Raw genomic sequence first — 10,000 nt, 5'->3', positions numbered from 1 at the left:
TCTTCTTCGCTCGTGGGCTGCAACTCCCACGTTCACTCGTATGTACACGAGTGGGCTTTTACGTGTATGACCGTTTTTGTTTTGTTTTTGTTTTTACCCCGCCATGTAGGCAGCCATACTCTGTTTTCGGGGGTGTGCATGCGGGGTATGTTCTTGTTTCCATTACCCACCGAACGCTGGCATGGATTACATGATCTTTAACGTGCGTATTTGATGTTCTGCTTGCCGTATACACACAAAGGGGGCTCAGACACAAGCAGGTCTGCACATATGTTGAGCTGGGAGGTCGGTAAAATCTCCACCCTTTACCCACCAGGCACCGTCACCGAGACTGGAACCCGGGACCCTCGGATTACATGTCCAACGCTTTAACCACTCGGCTGTTAAAAGGGGGGCAAACGGAAAAGCCTCGCTTTTTATTTTTGTGCAGTCATCCTTTATACGTTTCCGCCAAGAGGGACACAGGAAAGTTGCTCTTTAGTCCGTGCAGTCAGTCAACCCTGGCCTTTTCCCCCTCCACCACCAGTACTGTAGAGTGTGTGTGTGTGTGGAAGTCGGCTGGAGAAAACACTTGCCTAGGGGAGATAAGTGGGGGCGGGGAGGGGGTGCGATGGGGAGGGGGGGGGGTGTGGGTGCAAAAAAAGCCCGCTCAGGGAGGATGTGCTTTTCTGTGACCCCCTGTCCTTCCTGTTCCTGTCAAGCATGCGCATATCGTTGAGAGACTGGTGCCGCTTGCGACTGGGGGAAGGCAGGGGGAGGTGGGGGGTAGTGGTGGTGGGGGTGGATAATCGATGGGGATCAGTGTGTAGGGACAGCGTGACAGAGCGGCTAGGGGGGGTTTATGGTGTCACGAGTTTGTTGCTGCCTTGCTGTGCGGCGCTGTTTACCTTCCTTTTCTTTTTTTCTGTTTTTTTTTTTCTCTCTGTATTTGTTCGTTCTTTCTGTGGCCCAGTGTATGTTTTTATTGTGCGGTTTTTTGTCTTTGTTTTTTTTTTGTTTTTTTTTTTTGTTGTTGTTGTTGTTGTTTTCTTTCCCATATTCGGCTTTTGTGCAATACTAATAAATAAAATTATATGTGGTATGTGTCAATGCACGTGCCTCGGACTTACGTCACACAAAACGGTTTCCCTTTAACAATGTGCTGACGGACGAAATTTAGAATTCCCTTTTTTTATTACATTAAAATGAACATTGGTTTATCGACTACTCGAATCCAGCATACATTACAATTCATGTTCACGTTATTAGCTTTCAACCAACAATCACACTATAAAAAGGGGAGGAAATGCCTGTAGCAGATAGTATCATAGTTCCTCAAAAACAAAATCAAAGCCAAAAAAGAAAACAAAGACTTTCGGGCGGGGAAAATAGGTCAGGTCACTCTAAGCTTTCTCCCTCACAATACCAGGACTGGTGCCTCGATCCGTAATTTGTTTTCCCTTGTGACCTCCTTCTGCGGGGGTGGGTGGGGGGGGTGGAGTGGGGGGGGGGGGGGCGTTTTGTTGAACAAAGAATTGGTAGAAATCTACTGCATCCCCCCCAATCAAAAAACAGACTGTTTTTTGCAACTGGCTCCTCTATTCTTCAACTTCGTTTATCCCCGAAAACGGAATATGGCTGCCCATATGATGGGGTTAAAAACGGTCATGCACATTAAAAGCCCCACTCGTATACTCGTACATACGAGTGAATGCGGGAGTTGCAGCCCCGCTTATGAAAGAAGAAGAAGAAGGAGAACTTCCCTCAAGTAGGGTATGACGCCCCAAACTCCTTTCACTGCCTACTATTTGGGACAACCCTCTGTGCACTTTTCTGTATGGCCTTCTTCACGCGTCGAAAGCTGACAGGAACACTGATCATTTTTTTTTTTTTTTTAAACCTATGGCTTTCCTGTCAGTGAGCACGTGCAGGTGTTTGTGGGTCAGCGTGTGTGTGTGTGTGTGTGTGTGTGTGTGTGTGCCTCGATGCGTTAGCTAGGATTTTCAGTTTGAGAGTCGTTAATTTTGAGCGGTGAGGTGTGATGAAGCTTACTTTGACCTTATCATGTGTTGTTTTTTTGGTATTTTACTGTTATACAAGTATTCTATGATTATGGTACCACATACGTCACCACTCTTGTAGAAGCCTTTTGTTTTTGGTTGGGTTTTTTTTTGTTTTTTGTTTTTTGTTGTTGTTTTTTTTGTTTTTTGGGGGGGTTTTTTGGTTTTTTTTTAATTGGTGCCATAAAGATTCTGATTCTGATTCACTATCTGTCGAAGAGAGAGAGAGAGAGAGAGAGAGAGAGAGAGAGAGAGAGAGGCATATATATATATATATATATATATATTATATATATATATATATGTGTGTGTGTGTGTGTGTGTGTGTGTGTGTGTGTGTGTGTGTGTGACTTATGTATACATATATATTTGTTTTTGTATTTGTATTCCTTTTTATCACAACAAATTTCTCTGTGTGAAATTCGGGCTGCTCTCCCCAGGGAGAGCGCGTCGCTACACTACAGCGCCACCCTTTTTTTCTTTTCTTTTTTTCCTGCATGCAGTTTTATTTGTTTTTCCTATCGAAGTGGATTTTTTTTTTTTACAGAATTTTGCCAGGAACAGCCCTTTTGTTGCCGTGGGTTCCTTTACGTGCGCTAAGTGCATGCTGCACACGGGACCTAGATTTATCGTCTCACCCGAATGACTAGCGTCCAGACTCAAGGTCCAGTGAAGGGGGAGAAAATATCGGCGGCTGAGGCGTCATTCGAACCAGCGCGCTCATATTCTCTCGCTTCCTGTATATATATATATATATATATATATATATATATATATATATATATGTGTGTGTGTGTGTGTGTGTGTGTGTGTGTGTGTGTGTGTATCTATCTATATATATATATATATATATATATATATATATATATATATATATATATATACATATACATATGTGTGTGTGTGTGTATAATTCCATGGCTCAGAAATAAGAACGTTGAATGCACATCGGCCTTGGAACACAATGTATACAAAATGCCATGAGAAAAAGGACTCAAGGGTTCTGGAGGCAGTCGAGGAGAATGAGAAACAGTAGTATTCGTCAGGACAGAGCACTGGCATCAGGATAATTGTCCTCTTCTTCTTCTTCTTCTTCTTCTTCTTCTGCGTTCACTCGTATGTACACGAGTGGGCTTTTACGTGTATGACCGTTTTTACCCCTACCCCCCCCCCCCCCCACCATGTAGGCAGCCATACTCCGTTTTCGGGGGTTAATTGTCTATTACTGTGACATGTTTGTAGAGATAGAAGTGTTGAAGATGTTTTGATGCGAACCTATGTAAGGCAAAGCATTCGATTAAAAAAATAAAATAAAATAAATAAAACACCACCTCTGCCAGCAAACCCACCCAGCAGTTACTGACGATAAGCTAATATCACTCGACCGTAAGGGTTTGTAGAGATAGGGGAAAATAAACAACCTAAAAGTTTTGTTGTTGTTTTTTATATGATGTAAACCCCGTGCGATGCAAAACGCTCCCAATAACAAACCAGCTCAATCACAGCACGGCCACAAAGACCCACCCAGCAGTTAGAGGCTGTACAAATCACTGACGTAAGGGTAATCTCACTCGGCTGTGGTGATTTGTAGAGATAGGCAACAACAACAACAACAACAACAACAACAAAACCCGTAAAGTGTTGAGATTTTTTTATATGATGTACCCCCTCCCCCCCCCCCCCCCCCCCCCCCCCCCCCCGCCCCCCACCCTTCCCCCTATGACGCAAAACGCTCCAGTAACAAACCCAGCTCCATCAAAGCACGGTCACAGACCCACCCACCCACCCACCCAGCCATTTCAGACGTCCAACCATCACATCACTCAGGGTGCTTGTGCTGACGGTGTGTGCGCATGCCCGACCCGACAGGAACAGGAAGGACAAGAGGGGTTTTAAGGGAGCACATTTCCTGGTCATCTCCTCTTCATCTTTCTCATTTAGCTGCCCACCACCCACCCACCCATACCCACACCCACACCCACACACTCCACCCATCCCCTCCTCCCCCTTCCAATCTTCCTTCTCCTCCTCCTCCCTTTCTCTTCCTTCCCCCCCCCCCGGCCCCCCCCCTCCCCCCAGCCCCCAGCCCCATTCCCCTGGCACCCCCCCCCCACCCATCCCCTGCCGTTGCTCCGTCAAAGAATTGATGACCGTAAAGGGCAGGGGTTAAAAGCACAGGCTAAAAGAGGTCGGTCGATGGAGCTCCTCAAATCGTTTGTCTTGGTAAATGAAAGCTGATGCCACGGAATAGCAACGTATTGGGAGGGAGGGAAAAAGAAGAAGAAAGAGAAGAAAGAAAGTAAAAAAAAAAAAAAAAAAAAAGAAGAAGATGATGATGATGATGAAGATCTTTTACTGACGAGTATGGTAGACTAGCAATTTTAAACAGAAAAAAAGAAGAATATATTGATGAAGAAAGAAGAGGTTAGAGACTGGTAATTTAAAAAGAAAAAAATAATAATATATTGATGGAGAAAGAGGGGGGTGGGGGTGAGGGGGGGAGGGGGGTGAGTGAAGAAGACGTTTGTTGTTCACCTGTGTAAATTAGTCCTTTTCGAACCGTTCTTTGGTTCGATGAATGAGAGAGAGAGAGGGGAGAGAGAGAGAGAGAGAGAGAGAGAGAGAGAGAGAGAGAAGACAAGACAAATTCTTTATTTTCGAGGATAATAGATAAGCACTGGCGCGCTTTTTTTTTTTTTTCATCCAGTCCCCGCCCTGAAACAGGGTCTACACTACACAATATTACATTATATACGTCATTGCATGCTCTTCACAGTCCTTAAAGTGATAGCATGCGAATACAATACTACATAAAAGCATAAGCATGGCAATAATAAGACACACACACACACACACACACACACACACACACACACACACACACACATAGATAGGCACAAGCATGGTATTAATAAACGATATAGGAAAAAAAAAAACGCCCACACAGAACACGCACACTCTCTCTCTCTCTCTCTCTCTCTCTCTCTCTCTCTCTCTCTCACACACACACACACACACACACACACACACACACACACACACATACACACACACACACACACACGCACGCACGCACATACACACACTTACACTTACACACACATAAGTATACACTGAGTATATTATAAAAAAAAAAACACCCCATACTAATGGGAATATAAAACAGTAAGTCTAACAAAAACAAAACAAAAATAGAGAGAAAGAGAGAGAGATGGATGGATGGATGGATTGAGAACAAACAGACATGGACACAGGCCGACAGAGAGGAAGAGAAGTTCCACAAACAGTCCGTGTTGTTGATCAGAGAGAGGACGGCGCATTCAGATCGAGAGACAAAGGCAGGCACACAGACAGAAAAGAACAGACAGGAGAACAGAGGGAAACGACATCGTTACACACGCACGCGCATACAAAAACGCACACACGCACTCACGCGTACATACACAAACAAACACACACATGCAAATAAAAACAACAACAACAACAACAACAACAAAACAAAACACTCACGCAATTGTGCATGAAGACACGTACACACACACAAACACACAGACACAAAGACACACACGAACACACACACACACACACACACACACAGAGAGAGAGAGAGAGAGAGAGGCATCCACACAAAGGAACGCGCATACGCACAGTCTCTCTGTTCATATGTTTCTATCTCTGTCTCTGTACCTCACGCACGCACGCACGCGGGCGCACACACACACACCCGCGCGCGCGTGTGCATGCGCGCATGCGCAAAACAAAAACAAATAAAACAACAACAGAAAACAGTGATACAGACAGACAAACGAACAGACAGACAGAGAAACGGAGACACAGAGAGAGATGGATGGAGATAAACTCTAATAAAACATGTCAGGTTCACAAGTACTCTCCAGGAGAAAAAAATCGTAATAATGATATGAATCTATCCGAGACGAACGACCTTGTGAAACATGACTCATCCTCTTGGGTCACGTTCCTTCCCCAAGCCAGCCTGTCTCCAAACACTCAGTCCACCACCCCTCATGGGATCTGATCCACTGTCTAAAAATGTGGATGGCGCATGTTATCTTTGAGCCCTTTTTGCAAACTGAAGCCAGCGGAAGTGTTCAATCAGCCATTTTGCTTCTCGTGTCAGTAAAGCGCGAAGCGGTGACTTCATATGTATCCTAGCGCTAAGCTGGTTACGATGACTGCTTCGTGGCAAGCTTTCACTTGCTCGCGACGTTAGCTAAGCTGGCAGTCCTGTGTGTGGCTCCACAGCAAGTTTGCGCGTCACTGCATTGTTTTCCTGTAATAACTTTGGTAAATAAACCATAACATTTGGCATGTCGTGGAGGCAAACATTACACGATTTTCATCGATGATGCACGGTTACAATTAAGAAACTACCACTAGTTAGCAGACGACTTCTCAACGGACTGATAGCCAGATACGAGTCTCAGTATGGCGTCCAGTTGGCTTTAGCTTTCTGCTTTTAGAACAGTGGATTGGATTGTACAGCCGCGACGATGTGAGCATTCCTGACGGGAACACGAATAAACGTAGGCACTTGGAAAGCCGCGCGTGCCTTTGTCGCTTGCCGTTGTCTCCCCCTTTAGCTGATATCTTTTTCGACGGAGTTACAATTTAATGAGGAGATACTGAGATACTGAAAGAGAGGCGAGGCTTGTGTTACTAGTAGGGGCATACAGTGATTGGCTGGATGGTTCTTCAGTGATACTGCTGCAATCTGGCTCGTGATTATCGAAATGTCTGTCTGTCTGTCTGTCTGTCTCTCTCTCTCTCTCTCTCTCTCTCTCTCTCTCTCTCTCTCACTAAAAATATGGTCTGGTTGATACCATTTGACCTCATTCTTCTGAGCTTTGGCTATCCACAAAATGTTAGCAATTTCATTCATATCAAATAGTTATTGTACTTTAAGTCATGTGTCCTCTGTGGATGTGCTTGGCGTCCAGTTTTAACAGTAACTCCTTATAAAGTGACAGCACGTGTGTATACGTGTCAAACGGTTATGTGAAAAGAAATGTGAACTTGACGTGAAGATGTGTATGTTGAGGGTAGGGGGTGGGAAACCAAAGAAAGAGACAGGATTGGATACGAGTTGTATGCTAATATTGGTCTTCATCATCCATATCTAACGAGTAACAGTTTCGTTCTGTCGTAGAATTTTATCAGAAATGTGTTTTGTTTGCATTTGTTTTGATAGGGGGCTGTTGGCCTGTGTCATCAAAATCATTCAGTGTTCAGTGTTCACTCTCTCTCTCTCTCTCTCTCTCTATATATATATATATATATATATATATATATATATATATATATATATATATATGTGTGTGTGTGTGTGTGTGTGTGTGTGTGTGTGTGTGTGTTTCCTTCAGTTTAACGTCTATTCACTATAAGTGTTTTTAGACGGAAAGGAGTAGTGTATAAAGGAAAGGGAATACATGTGAATATCAGTGTAAAAAAAAAAAAAAAAAAAAAAGTTATGGTGTGTGTGTGTGTGTGTGTGTGTGCTTATGTGTGTGTGTGTGTGTGTGTGTGTGTGTGTAATCGTTTCGATTCCCCGCCTCACCCTTATCTCCCAAGTTCGACATGAAAATCAAACCGAGCGTCTAGTCATGCGGATGAGACGATAACACCCAAGGTCCCCATTGTACAGCACGCACTTGACGCACTGACTGAAACGGAACCTATGGCAAAGAGAGAGCTGTCCTCTAGCAAAGCTCTGCAGTAAAACTGCCCCTCTGATAGGTACACAACATGTATATGTATAACCACCCAAGACACGACTAAGCGTATCAGGTTGTGCTGCTGCTAGACGGGCGTTTGCCTTGCAGATGTGGCGTGGTGTGGTGTACATAGCCGGCCTTGGCCGAACGGAGCTACGCCGCCTTGAGAGAAAGTGTGTCTGAAACAAGAGAGAAGAGGGTTGGTTGGTGGAGGTAGCGGTTGAGGGGGCTGGGCGGTGGGGAGGCATGGGGGGGGTGTGGGGGGGGGGGCTTAAGTGCACACAAAGTACAAGAGGCCGATCAAGACATCAGTTTGTTTTGTTTGCCTTGGAAAAAAAAAATATATATTAAGAAAAACAAAAAAAAACCGGACACAACAATGTCAGTGAAATTGGGAGGGGGAGGGACGTTTTAGCTGATAGAAAAGAAACTGGTAAAAATGTACCCTCATTTGCCCAGTTTCCCCCAACCCTCCATTCATCCACATCTCCCACCCCTTTCTAACCGATAATACTCGGATGTATTCATAAATACTTTAACAAAATGTCTTCAATCACCGATATGTGTGACGGGACATTAAACAGAAATTCCTCCTCCTCCTCTGGTAAAAATGCAGCAACAGAAGGGGTTTTTTCTTTCTTTCTTTCTTCAGATTATTCCATGAAGAATGCTACGTCCTTTCTGAGATAGGAAACAAAAGATGGGGTCATTCAGGGACGACGGGCGCAATAGCCGAGTGGTTAAAGCGTTGGACTTTCAGTCTGAGGGTCCCGGGTTCGGATCGCCGGTCACTGCGCCTCGTGGGTAAAGGGTGGAGATTTTTTCCGATCTCCCAGGTCAGCAGATGTGCAAACCTGCTCATGCCTGAACCCGATTTGTGTGTCTGCGAATGTAGAAGATCAAAATAGTGTTTTATTTATCATTATTATTTAATGCGCACGCTTAACTCTCTCTGAACGATTGGCAACTGACACGGCGATGCCAGTGATTCACTATTAGCATATTACATGCGGAAGGGTCTCACATGGAAGAGGTGGATGGAAAATGTTAAAGCGTTTCCATGCACTAAAGCGACAGGTTGGGCCATTCAGACCGACACCCACTGTCACAAAATACATGGATAGATCATTGACAAGGAAAGCTGAAGCCAACTGGACGCCATATTGTTTCTCGCATCCGGCCGTCAGTCTGTTGAGAAGTCGTCTGCTAACTGGTGCTAGTTTCTGAACTGTAAACGTGTATCTTCCATGAAATCTTGTTATTCTTGCCCCCACGACAGGTCAAATGGTGTGTCTTGATTGATATCTGCCAATAGTTTATTTACCAAAGTTATTACAGGAAAACAGTGCAGTGACACGTAGCGCAAACTTTTTGTGGAAACACACACAGGAATGTCAGCTTATCTAATGCCGCGAGCAAAGCAAACTTGCCGTGAAGCAGTCATCGTAACTAGCTGAGCCCTTGGCTACATATATGATATCACCGCTTCGTGCTATACTGACACGAGTAACAAAAATGGCTGATTGAACTCTTCCGCTGGCTTCAATTAGCAAAAGGACTCAAAGAAGGCATGCGCTATCCACCTATTTTCAGAGCATTGGACCGACACCCACTGGACATTGAATGGGGTCACAGCAGAGGAAATAAAGGGAAGGCGGAAGATGTCCGTCCCGAGTAAGTTAATTAATCAAGGCCTGACTTAGCGCGTTATGTTACGTTGCTGGTCAGACACCTGTTTGATTAGATGTGTTGTAGCGTATGTATGGATATGTCCGAACGCAGTGACGCCTCCTTTTAAACAACTGTACTGAACTGAACTGAACCGCTGGCCTATTGGTAATGAGTTCGCCAAGACAGCGAGAGAATCTGAGCACACGGGATCGAATCCCTCACTCGTCAGAATTTCTCTCCTCGGAATCTCGAATGCGTCTTCGTTTTAAGCGAAGTCTGGTCAGATTGTGTACTTGCTTTTAATGTTTGAAATGACCAGGTGTACATAATGAAATGAGATTTGGTAAGTGAAAGTGATTCATAAACAAAACACTTCCGAACGGGCAAATGCACGGGAAGAAAGCTGATCTCACCGCCTGCCTGCCAGCCGATTATCACGTGCTATGAAAATAACATGTTTTCCTGGAACTGGTTTTAATTTTTATCTAAGTGGGTGGTGAATATGACAAGGAAAGGAGAGGAGAAATTAGCTGGGAATGCACCTCGAGTTCAATGTCT

General features: G+C 44.5%; 1 protein-coding gene across 1 annotated transcript in view; it reads right to left on the bottom strand.

Moving 5' to 3' along the window:
• The window catches only part of LOC143282496 (opioid-binding protein/cell adhesion molecule homolog), a 333,888-nt gene that overhangs the window by 151,093 nt on the left and 172,795 nt on the right, over positions 1-10,000 (bottom strand). The window lies entirely within an intron of this gene.

Source organism: Babylonia areolata, chromosome 5 (assembly GCF_041734735.1).
Source record: "Babylonia areolata isolate BAREFJ2019XMU chromosome 5, ASM4173473v1, whole genome shotgun sequence".
Classification (NCBI taxonomy): Eukaryota; Metazoa; Mollusca; class Gastropoda; order Neogastropoda; family Buccinidae; genus Babylonia; species Babylonia areolata.
The sequence above is the reverse complement of the archived record's forward strand: the minus strand, read 5'-3'. Positions and strand labels throughout refer to the sequence as shown.